Consider the following 21,809-nt stretch of genomic DNA (forward strand, 5'->3'; position numbering starts at 1 on the left):
GCAGGGACTTGCTTCCACTAAGCCACGAGTATTAGTGAGATCGGGCACTGATGTTGGGCGATTAGGACTGGCTCGCAGTTGGTTTTTCAATTCATCCCAAAGGTGTTCGATGGAGTAGAGGTCAGGGCTCTGTGCAGGCCAGTCAAGTTCTTCCGCMCCGATCTCRACAAACCATTTCTGTCATGCTGAAACAGAAAAGGGCCTTTCCCAAACTGTTGCCACTAGGTTTGATGCACAGAATCGTCTAGCATGTATACTAGAAAGCGTGTGCCCTCAGGTCCTGGAGGGAAGCAAAAGTTATTCCACTACCTAAGAATAGTAAAGCCCCCTTAACTGGCTCAAATAGCTGACCAATCAGCCTATTACCAACCCTTAGTAAACTTTTGAAARAAATGGTGTTTGATCATATACAACGCTATGTCAAACCAATCCCATGGTATTTTCAAATGAGGGGTTAGCTACTGATCATAGCATGCTTGAATTAGAGGCTCCATCTGACATGAAAGCTGCTGTCTTGGATTTGTTCATGTAAATGCCAGAAATCTGATTTCAAAGATGGATTTTATCGAAACTGTCTTCTCAATCCACTGTGGACATTCTGGTAATTTCTGAAACTTAGTTGAATAATTCTGTGCTGGACTCTGTCTGGTTCTAATGTTTACAGATCAGAAAGAATTGGCAGAAGTGGGGTGCTGCCATATTTACAAAGGACAATTGAAATGTTTCTCTGTCCCTAAAATGTGGTATTGTCTCGTTCTTAATTTGGGCCTTGGTCATAATAACCAGCTGACACGGGAGTGTATTGCTCTACCTCGGCTCCGTCATGCTCTGAACAATTTATCAGAATTACTATCCAAGTATGGTAGATCTGAGCTATTAATTGTGGTCAATTTAAATATTGATTGGAGGACACCAGTGTCAGATACACTGCTCTGCTAAACCTGTTTCAGCTGATAACTGAGCCTACACGGCCGAATCCTAAAGATTCTTCTAAATCCATCTTGATTGATCGTATTTTTACAAATACTCCAGATAAATATGTTGCTAGTGGGGTTTTCCCACTGGAGATTAGTGACCATTGCCCAGTTGTCTGTGTCAGATTGGAGAAGCATAAATCTAAGCCTCATGTCATCACTAAGTGGAACTTTAAAAACTTTTTAGTTAACAAGCGTTTTTATATTATCTTTATTTTAGTGACATTGATTGTATCTCAGCTATCCCTGAACCTGATTTATCTAAGATTTTTTTGTAAATGTCTTCAACACTATTGTAGATAATCATGCCCCTCAAAACTCTGATAGCTAAAGGTAGATCGAATGCCTGGTTGGTTCACTCCTGAATTATCTGAAGTCATTCGTACGAGAAATGTTGCCTGGGTCAAGGCTAGGCACACAGGCTTAGGCCCAGATATAGACAACTGAGGAAACAATGTATAAGACTAATCAGAAAGGCTAAATCTGATTTATGTAATCACTATTTCGGATTGCAAGGGGAATCCGGCTATATTCCTGAAAACTTTCAAATCTCTGAAGGGTTGTAAATTCCTCCTCTCCGCCCCAAGAAATTAATTCAGAATCTGGCCCCATTACGGACAAAAATGCCATCATTGAAGCATTTAATCATACATTTCAGTGGGCTAAATGCTGATTCGGGAATTATGCAGATTGACTCTGACTCTGAAAATTATAGTAAAGTTTTTGCATTTCGGCGATACACAGAAAAACAAGTCCTTGATGYCTTACTTGCTGTAGATACCAATAAATCCCCAGGACCAATTGGATATGCTCAAGTGTGCTGCCCCTCTCGTTGCTGGTGAATTTGTTTAACAATTATGAAAATTATKAATCTATATGCGGGTGATACTATTGTGTACACAATTGCCCCAACTGCTGACCTGGCTGTGACGAGGCAACAGTTTTACTGCATCTGCGGTGAAAGGTGACAGAGCTAGAGGGGTGTTAGTCAGGCCATGAGACATCCCRAAAATCGGTCTTCCCACAGAATCGTCTATAGCATCTGAACGGTTTGGCCTACTAGTATGACCCATCTATGGAAAGATGACTCTCAAGAACATGTACATGTCGGTTGTTTTGCTCTAGGACGCCCACAGGCATCTTTACAGCCGATCTGTCAACTTCTGTCCGTAGCATCCGAACAGCTTGGGCTACACACTAATATGACCCCTCTGTGGAAAGGTTAGACTCTCATGAACACATACATGCTTTGCTCTAGGACATTCACAGGCCTCACAAGACTTGTGAGTCTGTGAGACTTGTGAGTCTGAATGTCTCCTAATACGAGTTGTAGAAAATGAGTGGAAGTATATATGGAGACTGTTAAGTGCCAAARATAAGGGGTGAAATACTTATATCTCTCAGATATAGGACAGACACTTCAGAACAAACTTCCTTTAGATATGTTTTTGGGACTATTTGTTTTTCCATGTAGTGAATTTGTTATTCAATGCGTTTGTGTGGACTAATAGCAGTATGGSCCCMAAAAATATTTTTCTGAAAATATATTATTTTCTTCGATACTTCAAGGTGTCATAAAATAATTCAAAATGAAATAGCTAAATGATCCTTGGTATTACCTTCTCAAAACAATTCCATATAATTTAGCTTAGTAGAATGTGTTTGTTTTAATTGGCTGTATTTTGTAAGTTAATGTGTATATTGTCTATGTATACCTATACTGTATGTGCTTGATTTTGTAAAATAGAGTTTAATCTCAATATGACTTCTCTGAAGGTCATTAATAAATAMCTCAAAGTGCAGAATAATGCCTTGCTGTAGAGGGGGTGGGCCACCTCAGCTCATGTAACCCAAAATTGCAAGCTCTGATATTGCTTAAGTTTGGAATACAAGTAGTCAGTTGTCTGCCCTACATMCACAAACAAACAACATTAGGATATCTTCATGCATGTCGGAAATATAGAYCTGTAAACACACCGATGCAATAGTCGGAAATATCAACTTTGAATATTTATGATGAATGTAAACTTCACTTTTTGGTAACTGTTCAATAGACAACTTTCCAAGTCAAATGTGTTCTCATTCAGGGCTGTATGGTCCTGCCTGACAAAAATGCATGCGGTTACACATTTGTTATGTTGTGGCTATTGTAATCAAGGCAAGTTGGCTCAGACACTGAACATTTTCCCCATTCAAAGGTTTCTCTGTGGATTTGATATGTTTAGCCCCTACTCTTGTMATTTACGTTAGGGCCCACCTTAAATTTGCCTCCAAATCCTATTATGACAAATCTAATATGGCTGCCACATTACCATTAAATGGTGGTTTAATCACCTGTATATGTACATGTTTTAAATGAGACATTTTTCAGATTTGTGTACTGTACTTATGACCTGTACTATTTTTGTGTATGATGGGAATCCGATATKCCTACCATATACACTGAAACAACTTTTTATGGATATATAAAAGGCAGCAGACTGCTTGGCATGGCAACACCAAGTATTTAAAGTTACAAGCCTCTTTGAGGATCAATGATGCAACTGGGAGGCTCCAACRAAAAGAAAGAGAATCCAACCCTGGACTCTGACAACCTCTCCCTAGCTTTACGACTTGCCCCCAATGTGGCCCCCCAGGATTGGACTCTTAAGTCACCTTATCATTTAGAAATGAGCTTTGATTAATTGCTCGTTCAATACGTCTGCCTGAATCCAACATGACCTTCAACTGGCTCACTGCATTTGTGATTAAGGCTGGGCAATTTATCAGATGAATTCAAATGYATGTTTTTGCGCGATATTCCAAATGCCTATATCGCAGAATCAAGGCAGGTGACAAGCTTTGGTTCAAAATAAGCGCAGAGAAAACCATAGGGCTCATTTTGGACAGATTTCGGCGAGAGTGAAACCTCTCGCTTCGCCTCTTTCTCCCAAGCCCCTCCCCCTACCGCTCATATAAACAAAGATGAAGAGATCACTTCTTCCTCTCTGACAAACGGTTTCAACTCGCTATTCGCATTTGAGATTTGGTCAACAGAATCGGTCATATGGTCACGGAAACACATGGAGACATTATTTTACTGTAGTAGAGGTGAAGTGAACCTTTTCAACCATACCCTGTTTGTTTCAACTCCTCAAATTGCGAGCATAGCAGACACTTTTAAAACGGATGTACCAATGAACATTCATTCTGCAAAATGCATGCTCAGTTTGTCTAGCGCGTATCAYGGTACCACGTATCACTAGCAGCATTTTTGTTAAATAATGATTGTTATACAAGCCGTTGAGTCTGTGTTTTATAAATGTGCAAAAAGCATGAAACGATTATATAAAGAATTTGCAATTCGTTCTCATTCTGAGAAATAAGGTAGGCCACTTGATTTCAACATCTGAGCAAAGTGGACAGGCTAGCATGCTGTTCAAACAGTTGGAGACGGACAGAAGGGTGTGTTCCATAACAATTCAAATGGTTTGCCTTGTTAGCTGAATTCAGAGCTTGTGAAATTATACCTAGTTGGCTAAACCTGAAAAATAAATATTAGCTGGCTACTCACTAGCGCGTGGGTTTGTGCTTGAGAGATTGTTTAACAAACCAGTGTTCATTTAAAATAAAATATATATATTTAAATATAATTTAATTCAAGTTTTTTACATTATAATTTAAAAAAATTMTCTCACAGACAACTCAATACAGATTCAAGATACAAAAAGTGGAGCAACAAAAACAGAAATAAATAAGTAAAATTATCAGTAAACCTTGCTTGGACTGGATAGCATTATATTGATGACTGTACATATTATGTAATGACTACTGGGAAAACCTACTGGGAAACMTTAAAGCATCTTATCAGAGGGGAGCCTCTGCAAGCCATTGAAGTATGATATAAAYGGTTGCCATTTTCTAACAAATGTATAATTGGAACCCTTAAGAGAATACTTAATTTTCTCAAGCTTTAGAAAGAACATTACATCGGTGAGCGATTGAGAAGTAGAGGAGGGCTGAGCAGACTTCCACTGGAGAAGAATTCTACGTCGAGCTAGTAAGGATGTAAGAGCAACAATGTCGGCATGTTTGGGGTCCAAGGAGAACAGGTATTCTGGAATACCCAAAACGGCTATCAAGGGACATGGCTGCAGGTTCATTTCAAGTACCTCAGATAAAATAAAATAAATAGAATCCCAGTAATGTTGTAGTTTAGAGCATTAAATGAACATGTGACTATCACACTCATCATTTACATTTGGATATATGTCAGACAATCTGGATTTGGAAAAATGCACTCTATGTAAAACCATAAATTGTATGAGACCAAGACGAGCACAAGATATAGTGGAGCGTACCCTATCAATSGCCTCATCCCACCACTCCTTGGTAAATTCAACACCCATTTCCCGTTCCCAAGCMGTTTTAGTTTTGTTGGTGGAGTGTTTGTCCAATGACATAATACACAGATCTGAGAAATGACTGCTTTCTGTTGAGGTTAAAGAGTCATTGCCATCCCAGGGTTGGCAAGGGGGTGGAGCAGGGAAGCCAGAAAATTGGGAGGAGAGACAATGCCTAATTTGAAGGTAACGGAAAAAGTGAGATTGAGGCAAAGAATATTTAGAGGCCAGGTTGAGAAAATAAATAAATCGCATTTACATGTAAGTCTTACTGGACAAGGAAAGGTATTATCTATTAGGGAAGTGGGGAATAAGTGATTCTTATCAATAGGATCCTTAGTAGATGCAGAGGAGAATGTTAAATGCCGTCGAAACTGGTACCGAATCTTAAGTGTGGAAAGCACTAYAGGATTGCCAGTATAGCGAGAGGGGAATGCTGGGAGAGAAGAGCAGAGTAGAATAGGAAGAGAAGCAGAAATACTAAAATGTGCCTCGAGATGGTACCGTAGGGTATCTGCAGCATGTAAACTTAATGGCAATTTCTGAAAGTTTGTTGCCCAGTAATAGTATAAAAAGTTGGGTAGTGCAAGCCCTCCACTAAACTTGCATCTCTGAAGTAAAGATCTACTGACTCTGGGTACCTTGCCTCCCCAGATAATATGTGATTAAGTGACTTTAAAAAAACACTTTGGTAAAAACAATGGGAATAGATTAAAATAGATAAATGTGGGTAAACTGTTAATTTTTTACAGCATTAATCCTTCCTATAAGTGAAGTCGTAAGCTACCCCATCTCTGAAAATCAGTTTTAATTTGCGTAAGGAAGGGATAACAGTTTGCAGAAAAAAGAGCATATAATGAACGAGTTACTTGAAACCAGAGCGGCTAATGAAACCAGAGCGGCTAATCTGAAAGGGCAAGTCTGTCTGCTGGAGCTGTAGCGCTGCTGGATTGATTGGGAAGCAGTCACTTTTCTGGAGATTCAGCTTGTAACCGGAGGAGCCAAAGTTCTCCAGCATAGAAGGTAAACAGGTTACAAGGCTGTCTCTTATACACATCTAGATGTGTATAAGAGACAGCGGTTAAACTGTTCATTTTTACAGCATTAATCCTGTAAGCTACCCCATCTCTGAAAATCAGTTTTTTTCGAAATCTGACAAAGCGGCATATAATGCATATAATGATAACCTATGTTATGATGACCTAACCGTGTTACACCTTGGAAAGAGGAGGATGCCCGCAAAGCTACTGAAAGGGGTTCAATGGCGACGGCGAATAATAAAGAGAGTCGGTTCCATGGGCTAAATTTGTCCCCAAATCCATTTTTTTAAGTACAGCAAATAGGTACTCCCATTCAATTCTGTCAAATGCTTTCTCTGCATCTAAGCGAGATTACCACCTCAGGGGAGTTGGAGAATTGTTTGGAATAAATTGTTAAACAGCATCCGAATATAAAAAAATGAATATCTGTCCGTTATAAAGCCGGTTTGTTCCTGTGATATGAGTCCTGGTAAGACACTTCGACAGCACTTTCAGTATCATTTCGCCAACCAACCTTTACTCACATTTCACTTCTAATTCCTCTGGCCCTCAAACCATCTTGGTCACCTAATAATCCCCGTTTATAATTGCTCATTCATCCCCCTCCTCTCCCCTGGTAAACATTCCCCAGGTCGTCTGCTGCAAATGAGGAAACGTGTTCTCAGTCAACTTACTGGAAAAACGGTTAAAATAAAAATAAATAATAAAATAAATTATGGCTGGGGCAGTATTTTGACGTCTGGATGGAAGCGTGACCAAAGTAAACTGCCTGTTACTAGGCCCAGAAGCTAGGATATGCTATAAATTGGTATTGATAGAAAACATTCTAAAGTTTCCAAACTGTTTAGAATAATGTCTGTGGATATAACAGAATGATTTGGGCAGAGCAAAACCTGAGGAAAGTCATCAGAATGGATTTTTTTATGTGGGTTATTTTCAATTGAATACCTATAGCTAGTTACTAATGGGTTAGACCCAGATTGCAGTTCCTATGGCTTTCCACTAGATATCAACAGTCTTTAGACATTGTTTCAGGCTTGTTTTCTGAAAAATGAAGAAGAATGAGACCTTTCTGTCAGTGGACTGAGGAAGAATGCAGAGCTGGTTTGGCGCGTGAGCGCCCTTCGTTGTTTTCCTTTCTTTTGAATACGCTATTGTCCAGTTGAAGTATTATTGATTATTTAGACAACTGACAACGTGAGGATTAAATATAAACATCGTTTGACATGTTTCGACAAACTTTACGGGTACTATTAGGATGTATTCGTCTGCATGTTTTGACCGCCTTGGAGCCAGTGGATTACTGAAAAAAACGCGCCAACAAAACAGAGTTTTTGGGATATAAAGAGGGACTTTATCGAACAAAACAAACATTTATTGTGTAGCTGGGACGACTCTTGTGACTGCAACCATATGAAGATCTTCAAAGGTAAGTGATTAATTTTATCACTATTTCTGACTTTTGTAATTCCTTTACTTGGTTGCAAAATGTTTGTATGCTTTTGTAAGCGGGGCGCCGTCCTCAGATAATCGCATGGTATGCTTTCGCCGTAAAGCCTTTTCGAAATCTGACAAAGCGGCTGGATTAACAAGAAGTTAATCTTTAAGCCGATGTATAACACTTGTATATTTTATGAGTTTTATGTATTTTGATTTGGCGCTCTGCCAATTTCACCGGGTTGGCGAGGTGGGTCGCTAGTGGAATGCCTGCGCCAGAAAGGTTAAATGAGAATAATAAGAAATTAATTATCCTCTAAGGTTGGCCTTAAGTGATTCCCATAAGAGAGAATGAGATTGTCTGATTTGAAACAAGAGACTGGAAATAATGTTAGGAAGTCTGCATCAGACAGGAGAAGAGAATGTAATCTCAACAGAGAGGAGTACGAGTTTGTCCTGATAGTCCTATGTCGAGGGATAAAGGTCCATGGTCAGAAATTACAATGGGTAAATATTCAGAAGAGGTGACATTTGGAAGTAACTTATGATCAATAAAGAAATAGTCGATACAAGAAAAAGAATGGTGTACATGTGAAAATAAATAATATTCTCTTGCCTGGGGATTCTGAAATCTCCAGGGATCTGTACACCCATTCTGAACCATAAAATCAGAGAAGGACTTTGACATAGCAGAGGAGACATTGTTCTGGGTTGGAGCGGTCTGAAGCTGGGCTAATAACACAATTCAGATCCCGCCAAATATCAAAGATGGGTGTTCAGAGAAGGGATTTAGTACTGAGGAATGCCGTATTGCATGCTCAAGATGTGGTGGTTCTCATACCGCTGCTGCCATTTCAATGGCATTTGAGAACATGTTTGAAACATGAACACACTCCTAGCGCCATTTGAACAACTGACTGGAGAAATAAGCTAATCAACTGCGTTTGCAGCACCCTCTGTCATGGCATTGAAACGCCCTCTCAACAAAACTGTCGAACAGACCGTGGGGTAACTTACAAAGTACTCGAGGCCATGAACAAGAGATTTGGTGGTATTCTCTCTGAGCCTATACTGTGTCGCCGCCATGCTCGATGCTAGGTACAAGGACCGCTACTTTGATGCGACAAGAACCAGGGTTTACGTGAAATGTTACATGCACAGCTGGACAAGATAGAAATGGACACAGGGACAATGCCACAGAAGAAGAGAGGCCACGGACAGACAGAGCTGAACCTTACTTATGACATGTATGATGAAATCCTAGACAGAGCTGAAACTTCACTGCTTGACATGTATGATGAGATCCTGGTTGAGAATGAAATGACTGAACAAATGAACAACGAAACAGCACAGCAAGTAAGTGAAAAAAATTGGTTTTGATTATGTTTTACTGGTAATGGGGACATACGTAAATGCCAACAAAATAACTTCTTGGTCAGTGATGTGTGTTTGTAACCTTTATTTAACTAGTCAAGTCAGTTAAGAACCCATTTTTATTTACAATGATAGTACCCCGGCCAAACCTGGACAACGCTGGGCCATTTGTGTGCTGCCCTATGGGACTCCCAATCACGGCCGGATGTGATACAGCCTGGTCGAACCAGGAACTGTAGTGACGCTCTTGCACTGAGATGCAGTGCCTTAGACCGCTGCGTCCGTGTGTGTGTTTTTCTTTTTGGCATGGAAAATATTGGATATCGGTATCAGCCAAAAATGTCATATCGGTGTATCACTAATCTAAAATGTTGAAAGGAAAAATGTGTGAAAACAGACCAAGTGTTGGCAAAGCCTGCTCATTTTCAGTGAATGTGCATTATTTCTGGTTAATTTTGTTACGAAAAGGTCATTTTTATAGACAGAACTGAAAGCCAGATCAGTGATTCATGTGCTTGAAAGCAGAATCAGATGCATCGGATGTAGTGATCACAATATAGTAGCTATCTAAGAAAACCAAAGTTCCAAAGGCTGGGCCTAATATGTGTATACGTTTGTAGTGATTCGAATGTTATTATTGGGTCGAATCGGTCGAATCGGTCCTATGTAGCAAACCTTTTTTTTTTTTTTTTTACATTGGATAGAAGTAGGAAGTCAGAGCTAGAAAATGGTATATCATACACTTCAGTTGAGGAACAATGGGAAAGTAATTCTGCTTTGAAAGTTGATAAACTTGTAACTCACTTCTGAGAAAATTGTCCTTGTATTATTTTGGTACTACTGGAAGGCTTCTTTGTCTACACCCATCAGCGTCGTTCACACCTTTAAGCTTATCCCCACCCGTCTCTTTAACGATTCACATGTGAGGCTATGTACTAAACAACCAAAGATTTAAAGACTAAAGGCTGGTTAGTATACTACGAGTGATGTCTTCGTAAATTTATATCTGGAGTGCAGATGTGTGCTCTGGGCGTTCGTAATATGTTCAGGAGGTGTGTCAAAGATGTCATCAAGGCAAAGGGTGGCTACTTTGAAGAATCTCAAATATATTTTGATTTGTTTAACACTTGTTTTGGTTACTACACGATTCCATATGTGTTTTCATAGTATGTCTTCACTACTATTCTGCAATGTAGAACATAATAAAAAATAAAGAAAAACACTGGAATGAGTAGGTGTCCAAACTTTTGACTGGTACTGTAACTGTGGGAAGCATTGGAGTCAACATGGACCAGCATCCCTGTGGAATGCTTTCGACACCTTGTAGAGTCCATGCCCTGACAAATTGAGGCTGCTCTGAGGGCAAAAGGTGCAACTCAATATAAGGAAGGTGTTCCTAATGTTTGGTATACTCAGTGTAGTTTAATGTAAACTTCAACTAGTATACCATTTTAAATGATTTATGGACAAACTACAGCAACACTTTGTTTTAATAAAAATAAATGTCCCGAGAATTTAATCCAGATGCATTTCGGTAATGAGAATTTGGGGTTTAAAAAAAATATTCAGGCGAAATTGTAAAATGTACTTAAAAAAGACACTTTCCCAAAAACATCTTATTCCTCAGAATCATAGTTGATTTTTGTARATCATGGTTTTTGGAACTCAATTTGCTACATACATTTTAAAACTGGTTTCATGAGAATCATACACTTGCATAGAAGCATCACTCCAGCATATCACGCCTGTAAAGAACTCAATGCAAATGGGTCTAACGTAATATCATGGTTTGTGATCACGGATGCTTATGAAACAAGTATTTTTTGATAGGGACGAAATAATTTCTCAGCTGTCAGGATGCAATCTTCCTGCATGTTTATGGACCAAGTAAACTGTAGATCAGCACACGTGTGTCTGTGTGCGCATTCTTACTTCTCAAACTATGGGCAGATTTGAGTCATTCACACAGAACGTATCACGTTTTAGGAAAGACCCAGATGCAGACAGTGTCGAAGTAATAAATTACTAGGACGGGGGCAGGCAAAACAGGTCAAGGGCAGGCAGAKGTCAGTAATCCAGTGTGGTGGGACAAGGTACAGGACGGCAGGCAGGGTCAGGGCAGGCAGAATGTTCAAAACTGGGAAAACTATAAAACCAGAATATTAGAAAAGACAGGAGCAAGGGGAAAAACGCTGGTAGGCTTGACGAACAAAACAAACTGGTAATAGACGAACACAGGTATAAATACACAGGGGATAATGAGGGGAGATGGGAGACATCTGGAGGGGGGTGGAGACCAGCACAAAGACAGGTGAAACAGATCAGGGTGTGACAGTACCCCCTCTAGGGGCGCCACCTGGGCGCATACCTGGTTGACCGGGGTGTCGGCATTGGAAATCTGCGWTGAGGCCTGGGTCCAGGGTGTCCCTAGCGGGGACCCAGCACCTCTCCTCCTGGCCATAACCCTCCCAGTCAACCAGGTACTGGAATCCCCTGCCCCGAGGTATAATCTTCAGGAAACACCTCACCGTGTATGCCGGTTGGCCGTCGATGAGACAGGGGAGAGGGGTGGGCCTGGAAACAGGAGACAAAGAGCTGTGAGACATGGGTTTGATTTTAGAAACATGGAAAGTGGGATGTATACGGAGGGTATGGGGCAACAGAAGATGAACAGCAGAGGGGCTAATGACCACCTCCGATAATCCGTGAAGGAACATCTCGAACAATGCTTCCGGGTTACAGGCACTCAGTCGCCAACATGTGAAAATCCACCACGTAGTCTGCCACACTATGGGAGTCTTGACGCAGCCTGTCTCCCGGGCAACAGAGAACAAAACATCTTCCGAACTTCCRCCATGAACTCCTCKAGACWGAGGCGGACGGCGGACTGTTRCTCCTAGAGCACCATAGCCCAGGCGAGTGCCCTCCCGGACATTWGMGTTATGATGTACGCYWTCCTCGAGCGGTTTGATGGGAACGAAAAACGCTGCAGCTCGAAAATGAGGGAGCACTRGGAGAAAAAAAACTCAGGCAGGTTCCGGAATCTCCAGCGTAGCGCTCCAGAGGWGGTAAGCGGGGWTCTCGGGACACTGGGGTAKGCTGGGAGATTACRGGTGTGACCCGCTGCCCAGTGGGGAATCCGMGGAATTKCTCCARCAAAGTCTCGAAGTCTGGTCATGGCGTTCTGCCAGGGTATRGAGTCCCTCCATAAGACATTGCAGTAACTCCTCGTGTCGTCCAATGGTGGCTCCTTGCAGGGAGACAGCATTGTGGAGCTAATCTGAGTCTGCTGGGTCGGTCATGGCCAGTTCGTACTATCACATTTTAGGAAAGACCCAGATGCAGACAGTGTCGAAGTAATAAAAGTTAATAACTAGAACAGGGGGCAGGCAAAAYGACGGGACAAGGGCAGGCAGAGGTAAGGAAGGTACAGAATGGCAAGCAGTCTCAGGAAAGGCAGAGGTCAATAATCCAGTGTGGTGGGACAAGGTACAGGATGGCAGGCAGGCTCAGGGTCAGGGCAGGCAGAATGGTCAAAACTGGAAAAAATAGAAAACAGGAACTTTGGCAARGACTGGAGCAAGGGGAATAATGCTGGTACGCTTGACGAACAAAACGAACTGGCAACAGAGAACACAGGTATAAATACGAAGGGATAATGAGGGGAGATGGGAGACACCTGGTGGGGGGTGGAAACAAGCACAAAGACAGGTGAAACAGATCAGGGTGTGACAGAATGTACATCKTCGTTTCATCTTTTTTTCCTACCCTCGCTCTCCTTSTTAGATTTTATGCCAAATTATAAACAACTCAATTGGCTATTTCAGCTATCTGTCAAGCRWYRRGCAGGTTGTAACTTGATCCCACTGCTATGATTGGATAGAGCGAGGCTAACTCCGCTCCCCTTTCACATCTCCTCATATCACTTGCTGCTGTTTACTGCCACTATGAGAAATAGCTCAATGGCGATGACATTTTCTACCCAGCCATAAATGTGCATAATATCTAACAAAGAGTGCTAGGGTTGTAAAAAATCTGAAATTGACGATGCACGTTCTGTCTGAATGACTCAAATCTGCCCATAGTTTGAGAAGTGAGAACGCATRCACGTGCTCTGATCTACAGCTTTCTTGGTCCATAAACATAAAAGAACATTTGTAGTTAGCTAAACTTATTATCAACTTTTTATTTAGGAATTTACAACGCTTCCTGCTTTCCCTATAACGACAATCATCTWTTCTGACTGCTTCTGGTCAGATCAGCACACCAGTAAATAGCTAACGTTACACTGCAAGTCAGATGACTCGTTGCCRAAAATGGTGCATGTTCAAAATGATAACCAGCTAACGTTAACTAGCTACGTTGGCTATTAGCTCATACCTGATATCTTAGCACCATGTTTATCTAGCCAGCTAGCTAGCATAGAACGATATACAGTTGAAGTCGAAAGTTTACAAACACTTATGTTGGAGTCATTAAAACTGGTTTATCAACCACTCCACATGTCTTGTTAACAAACTATAGTTTTGGCAAGTCAGTTAGGACATCTACTTTGTGATTGACACAAGTAATTTTTCCAACAATTGTTTACAGGCAGATTATTTCACTGTATCACAATTCCAGTGGGTCAGATGTTTGCATACACTAAATTGACTGTGCCTTTAAAACAGCTTGGAAAATTCCAGAAAATGATGTCATGGCTTTAGAAGCTTCTGATAGGCTAATGACATCATTTGAGCCAATTGGAGGTGTACCTGTGGATGTATTTCAAGGCCTCCCTCAAACCCAGTGCCTCTTTGCTTGACATCATGAGAAAATCAAAAGAAATCAGCCAAGACCTCAGAAGAAAAATGATAGACCGAAGAAGAACAAACACCATCCCAACCGTGAAGCACGGGGGGTGGCGGCATCATGTTGTGAGGGTGTTTTGCTGCAGGAGGGCTGGTGCACTTCACAAAATAGATGGATCATGAGGAAAGGAAAATTATGTGGATATATTGAACAACATCTCAAGACATCATTCAGGAAGTTAAGGCTTGGTCGCAAATGGGTCTTCCAAATGGACAATGACCCCAAGCATACTTCCAAAGTTATGGCAAAATGGCTTAAGGACAACAAAGTCAAGGTATTGGAGTGACCATCACAAAGCCCTGACGTCAAACTAAGAAATCTTTCGGCAGACCTGAAAAAACGTTTGCGAGCAAGGAGGCCTACAAACCTGACTCAGTTACACCAGCTCTGTCAGGAGGAATGGACCAAATTCACCCAACTTATTGTGGAAGCTTGTGGAAGGCTACCCGAAATGTTTGACCCAAGTTAAACAATTTAAAGGCAATGCTACATATACTAATTGAGTGTATGTAAACTTCTGATCCACTGGGAATGTGATTAAATAATAAAAGCTGAAATAAATCATTCTCTCTACTATTATGACATTTCACATTCTTAAAATATAGTGGTGATCCTAACTGACCTAAGACAGGGAATTTCTACTAGGATTAAATGTCAGGAATTGTGAAAAACTGAGTTTAAATGTATTTGGCTAAGGTGTATGTGTAACGGTTTTCTTCCGGGGTGAAGGAGAGGACCAAAATGCAGCGTAGCCAGTGCTCAACATGTTTAATTAAAGAACAAGTGAACACTACAAACAACTTACAAAATAACAAACGTGAAAACCGATCAGACCTATCTGGTGCAGAACACAAACACAGAGACAGGAAACAAACACCCACAAAATCCCAACACAAAACAAGCCTCCTATATATGATTCTCAATCAGGGACAACGATTACCATCTGCCTCTGATTGAGAACCATATTAGGCTGGACATAGAAACAGACAAACTAGAACACACAACATAGAATTCCCACCCAGCTCACGTCCTGACCAACTAAACACATACAAAACAACAGAAAACAGGTCAGGAACGTGACAGAACCCCCCCCTCAAGGTGCGAACTCCGGGCGCACCCCTAAAACTCAAGGGAGGGTCTGGGTGGGCATCTGGTCCGCGGTGGCGGCTCCGGCGGTGGACGAGGACACCACTCCACCACGGTCTTTGTCCCCTCCTTAGCGTCCTTTGAGTGGCGACCTCGCCCACGACCTTAGCCTAAGAATCCTCCCCAAGGCCCCCACATGATCTTGGAGGTAGCTCAGGACAGAGAGGTAGCTCAGGACAGAGAGGTAGCTCAGGACAGAGAGGTAGCTCAGGACAGAGAGCTCAGGACAGAGAGGTAGCTCAGGACAGAGAGGTAGCTCAGGACAGAGAGGTATCTCAGGACTAATGGCAGCTCCGGACTGAGTGGCAGCTCCGGACTGAGTGCAGCTCCGGACTGAGTGGCAGCTCCGGACTGAGTGGCAGCTCCGGACTGAGTGGCAGCTCATGACTGTAGGGCAGCTCATGACTGTAGGGCAGCTCATGACTGTAGGGCAGCTCATGACTGTGGGCAGCTCATGACTGTAGGGCAGCTCATGACTGTAGGGCAGCTCATGACTGGCTGACGGCTCTGGACGCTCATGGCTGACTGACGGCTTCGGCAGATCTGTCTGGTTGGCGGCTCCGGCAGATCCTGTCTGGTTGGCGGCTCCGCAGATCCTGTCTGGTTGGCGGCTCCGGCAGATCCTGTCTGGTTGGCGGCTCCGGCAGATCCTGTCTGGTTGGCGGCTCCGGCAGATCCTGTCTGGTTGGCGGCTCTGGCAGATCCTGTCTGGTTGGCGGCCCGGCAGATCCTGACTGACGAATGGCTCTAGCGGCTCCTGACTGACGAACGGCTCTGACGGCTCGGACAGACGGGCGGCTCTAACGGCTCGGGACAGACGGTGGCTCAGAGGCGTGGGGACGGATGGCTAGACGCGCTGGGGAGGAGGATGGCTCAGACGGCGCTGGGGAGACGGATGGCTCAGATGGCGCTGGGGAGAACGGATGGCGCTTGGCAGACGGCCAGCTCAGACGGCGTTGGGCAGACGGACAGTTCAGACGGCGTTGGGCAGACGGGCAGTTCAGGCGCCGCTGGGCAGACGGGCAGTTCAGGCGCCGCGGGCAGACGGCAGACTCTGGCCGGCTGAGACGCACTATAGGCCTGATGCGTGGTGCCGGAACTGGAGGTACCGGGCTGAGGGCACGCACCTCAGGGCGAGTGCGGGGAGCAGGAACAGGGCACACTGGATCTCGAGGCGCACTATAGGCCTGGTGGCGTGGTACCGGAACTGGAGGTACCGGGCTGAGGGCAGCACACTCAGGGCGAGTGCGGGGAGAAGGAACAGTGCGTACAGGGCTCTGGAGACGCACAGGAGGCTTGGTGCGTGGTGCCGGAACTGGAGGCACTGGGCTGGAGACACGCACCGTAGGGAGAGTGCGTGGAGGAGGAACAGGCTCTGGAGATGCACTGGAAGCCTGGTGCGTGGTGTAGGCACTGGTGGTACTGGGCTGGGGCGGGAAGGTGGCGCCGGATATACCGGACGTGAAGGAGGACACGCGCTCTTGAGCACCGAGCCTCCCAACCTTACAGGTTGAATGGTCCCGTAGCCCTGCAGTGCGGCGAGGTGGAATAGCCCGCACTGGCTATGCAGGCGAACCGGGGACCACCTGTAAGGCTGCGGTGCCATGTACATGTTCATGGCACCCCGGCCGATGCCCAACCTAGCCCTACCAGTCGGGCAATGCAGGCGAACCGGGGACCACCTGTAAGGCTGCCATGTACATGTTCATGGCACCCGGCTCGATGCCAACCTAGCCCTACCAGTGCGGCAAGGTGGAATAGCCGCACTGGGCTAAGCACGCGTACTGGGGACACCGTGCGCTTTACCGCATAACACGGTGTCTGACCAGTACGACGCCCTCTACACTCCAGCGGTAAGCCGGGGAGTTGGCTCAGGTATCCAACCCGGCTTCGCCACACTCCCCTTTAGCCCCCCCCCCAAGAAATTTTGGGTGAGCCTCTCGGCTTCCAGCCTCTCTTTACGTGCTGCCTCCTCAATCCACCGCTCCTGGGCTGTGGCTGCCTCCTTCTTCTCCCGAGAGCGGCGATTCTCTCCAACCCTTCCCAGGGTCCTTTTCCGTCATGATCTCCAAGACCATTCCTCCTGTGTCCAGTAGTCCTGTGTACTGGGCCGCTGCTGCTCCCCGTTGCTACGCTGCTTGGTCCGGGTTTGGTGGGTGTTTCTGTAACGGTTTCTTCCAGGGGTGAAGGAGAGGACCAAAATGCAGCGTAGCCAGTGCTCAACATGTTTAATTAAAGAACAAGTGAACACTACAAACAACTTACAAAATAACAAACGTGAAACCGATACAGACCTATCTGGTGCAGAACACAAACACAGGACAGGAAACAAACACCACCAAAATCCAACACAAAACAAGCCTCCTATATATGATTCTCAATCAGGGACAACGTTACCATCTGCTCTGATTGAGAACATATTAGGCTGGACATAGAAACAGACAAACTAGACACAACAACATAGAATTCCACCAGCTCACGTCCTGAAAACTAAACACATACAAAACAACAAAAACAGGTCAGGAACGTGACAGTATGTAAACTTCGACTTCAACTGTATGTATTATTTGAGAATTCTTCAAAGTAAGCCACCTTTGCCTTGATGAGAGCTTTGTACGTCCTTGGCATTCTCTCAACCAGCTTCATGAGGTTGTCACCTGGAATGCATTTCAATGAATGTGGCCTTGTTAAAAAATGTATTGTGGAATATCTTTCCGTCTTAATGCGTTTGAGCCAAGCAGTTGTGTTGTGGACAAGGTAGGGGTGGTATAAAGAAAATTGCCCTATTTGGTAAAAGACCATGTCCATATTATGGCAAGAACAGCTCAAATAATCAAAGAGAAACGCAGTCATCATTACTTAAGAGTGAAGGCCAGTCAATACGGAAATTCAAGACTTTTAAAGTTCTTCAAGTGCAGTCGCAAAAACCATCAAATGCTACGATGAACTGGCTCTTCATGAGGACCGCCACAGGAAAGGTAGACCCAGAGTTACTGTACCTCTGCTGCAGAGGATAAGTGCATTAGTGTTAACTCACCTCAGATTGCAGACCCAAATAAATACTTCATAGACTGTTGCCAATATAAAAAAAATGTATTTCAAATTAATTTTAGAATAAGGCTGTAACACAAGAAAATGGTGAAAAAGTTAAGGGGTCTGAATACATTCCGAAGGCGCTGTATGCAGTTTAAGGTGTGAGTGTAATCATGTTGGCYATATTGGATTCAGAATCAAATTGATTCACACCAACAGGCTTTATAGGCGTGAGTGTTGCAAATCTCTGAACAAATGCCTCATTTACAGGTGATTTATCCTGCATCAAATGTTATTATGGCAGCCATATTTAATTTKATTTTGGAAGCCATATTGGATTTGAGGCAAAATATAAAGATAATCTGTGATTGCCCCTTTGATTTAATTGCAAGACTAGGGACTAAAGATCCAAAAACCTTTATGGAACCTTGCACTCACAAAATTTTTATTTTGATATCTGTGCCCACTTGTTTTTCTTTGGCGCCACAACATCAAAAAACGTGTAACTATATGCCTTTCTTTCAGGCACGGCCATACAGCACTGAATGAGAGCAAAGTTGTCTATTGAACAGCTATGAACTATTGTGTCTGTGTTTACAGGTATATAGTTCCAAGATTCATTTAGATTTCCTAATGCTGTTTGTGTGTGTAAGTAGACAGCTGACTACTTGTAATCCACATTTGAGCAATATCAAAGCTTGCAATATTGGGTTACATGAGCTTGTGGCCCAACCCCCTCCAGACAGTTTAGGGATGTTTTCAGTAGAGCAGATTACAATGGCCACAACATCAAAAACATGTGTTACTGTATGTATTTTTGTCAGGCAGGACCATACAGCACTGATTGAGAGCAAATTTGTCTATTGAACAGCTACCAAAAAGTGAAGTCATCATAAATATTAATAGTTGATATTTCCCGCCTATTGTATCTGTGTGTTTACTGGTCTATATTTCCAACTTGCTTTAAGATATCCTAATGTTGTTTGTTTCTGTATGTAGGGCAGACTATTGACTACTTGTACTCTACATTTTAGCAATATCAGAGCTTGCAATATTAGGTTACGTGAGCTTATTGCTGTTTTAACTCAAACAGTGCAGAATAAAATCATAGGCAGGCAAATGCTTTAGTGGGGTGCATGCAATGGTCTTGTGCAGGYTATTGAATTTATCCGAGGGCGGAATAAAACAGGTCCATTTGCAGGCTAGCTATTAGAATAATTTCCTAAACCATTTCTCCTTTGGTTTATAGGCTACACTAGCAGAAGCTGGTATAAGAGCAGTATCCAAAGTGAGAATGGATGTTTAGCCAGTGCAACTGAAGGTCATTTAAAAACCTGATGTAGCCTATACACACTTGCAATGAGTCATTCATCATGATGCAGCATTGTGTTTAATTGTTTAAAATAAAAGCAATTGTTCAAATGTAGCCTTATTCGATAGGCTACCTATTCTCTCGGGTTAACAAACGCCCTTTTTTCATATCACTGTTGGCCGTAAGCATATTTGAGAACACTACTCATTATCCTCATGCATCAAGAGGGCACATTGAAGGATAACGTCAATGACCTTAATACAAATGTGTACTTTTCGCAATGCATCATTTTAATCCAAAATTGTGACTTGAACGATGACGCGATATATACATTTCGTAGAATTTTTTTATTTATGTTTTATTTTTAATTAGCTAGCACAGAATGTCTTGCGAAACCAGGTACCACTGTTCTGACATGGAGCTGAGGAAAATACATTTTACTCACCATCTCGACAAGCGTGTTAAAATATGCATATCTTCCCATTGGCTTGCCAGGTCGTTCCCTCATACCATCCTACATGCCGAAAACGTTAAGGATGTAAATACACTGCRCCGGTGGCAATATTTGCAGGAATTAGCCATGATTCATGGGTGCCGAAACCCATATCGTTTCCACGATCTTGCAACGGAGGGCTATATGAATACCCATCTAATGCGACCTGATTGCCAAGGTTACCAGAATTCGAAAATGACTGTTAGGCTATTGTTAATTCACAAAATATYATCAAATGCAAGGTTTCGTTCATATAAGGACGCAATGTAAGGCATGTGATGCGATGTGGAATTATTCCCCACTGGCTGCCCATGCGCTACCTTGCCCCTATTTACCAATAATGCAGCTGTACGSTGAAAGCGTTTTCGCAAAACCGAATGTAGATAGACGAGCAGAGATTCTAGTCGGGCGTGCATGCTAAAAATGCATTAGGCTATTGATTAAATTGAATGTGATTCATGCGTTCCCAATCTGAATTAGGAATGATTGTGCAATATTGCCGCTGCTCGTACAATTAGCCTATTTGCTCGCAGGTGATGTGGTTTTCCAAGTAAATGTTTAAAATTACAAATACAACATAGGCATTGCCTATATCCAAACCCACATTCACATATTTGACAAGATTCGTGCTTTATTTGGTAGATAATTTTGAATAGTCTAATCCTCCATCTAAATTGTCTTGGAGATACATTAGTCTACAGTTCACATCACCAGARATTATGTTGATGTATCATGATTTTAATGACAATGTTTGCCCCTTTTGTTGCATTTCCTATATTTAAAGAAAGCTTATAGAGGAGAAGGATAACCCTGAAATGACACATCACATAAGAGTAGCCTAGATGTTCTCAATGTTGATTTAATGGTATGTTCAAGCTAGAATCTTTAGTTGATATATACATTTTTGGACATACATTAATGATATATATACACCCATTGATTSTTAAACGTATAACTTGCCTCATTAACTTAGTTCAACTGTTGTACCCCATCAGAACCCAAAATATGAGCTTGTTTTACTCTAATGTTTGTAAACAATGTAAATGTAAAAAAAAAACGGTATAATTTTGGTATCATGGATGATAGCTCTGTCTATGAATTTGAGAGTGGTTACATTACTCCAGGCCTATCCCTCAGCTTTTCACCAAAACAGAGGAGGGTAGACCACTTTGTTAKTGTTTCAATAAAGGACTCAARCTTTAAACTGCTTAGTCATTKKTATGTATATGACAATTTAATTTATGGGGTACATTATTAAACATTATTAAACATTCTCAGTGTCCTGTTAAATAGTGACTGTGATCGAAAAGTAAGTATATAATGCTCTGACGTAAGAACTGTCACATCGTGGTGGGTTGCACAGAACCAGGTTAAGCATTCCCTGGACTAAGAAGCATATTCAATTCAGACCCTCCAATAAAAGTACTTTTTAGTCAGGAAGGGGTTTATTCGGGGTAGGCCCTGGGTAGGCAACTGCCCAAATATAATTTAAGTAAAGAGTTATACATTAAAGTGCAAATCATCATAATCCTATGAAGCAGGAGAAAGATCACATAATTCTATACTTCCGTACATAAGGCTGCCTTTTTATTTGTTAGCATGTTAATGTTACCACACAGGATAAAAAGTGAACATAGGTTTCTGTCACACTATTGTGTATACTGTGTATACCTGGCTGATTAATGCAATATGTGTGAAGTACATTTCTGGTCAGATGTTAGACTCTCATTCTGGCCATCTCTTCCTCTCACTGCTAAATATTGCTGC

General features: G+C 42.5%; 1 protein-coding gene across 1 annotated transcript in view; it reads right to left on the minus strand.

Moving 5' to 3' along the window:
* Positions 1-20,362, minus strand: part of LOC112080443 (4-galactosyl-N-acetylglucosaminide 3-alpha-L-fucosyltransferase 9) — a 32,819-nt gene extending 12,457 nt beyond the window's left edge. Inside the window, exon 1 of the mRNA XM_024146212.2 lies at positions 19,995-20,362. The gene's annotated coding sequence lies outside the window, so the exon portion shown is untranslated. The remainder of the gene's footprint in view (positions 1-19,994) is intronic.
* Between the last annotated feature and the right edge of the window lie 1,447 nt (positions 20,363-21,809).

This window comes from Salvelinus sp. IW2-2015, unplaced genomic scaffold (assembly GCF_002910315.2).
Source record: "Salvelinus sp. IW2-2015 unplaced genomic scaffold, ASM291031v2 Un_scaffold16326, whole genome shotgun sequence".
Lineage (NCBI taxonomy): Eukaryota > Metazoa > Chordata > Actinopteri > Salmoniformes > Salmonidae > Salvelinus > Salvelinus sp. IW2-2015.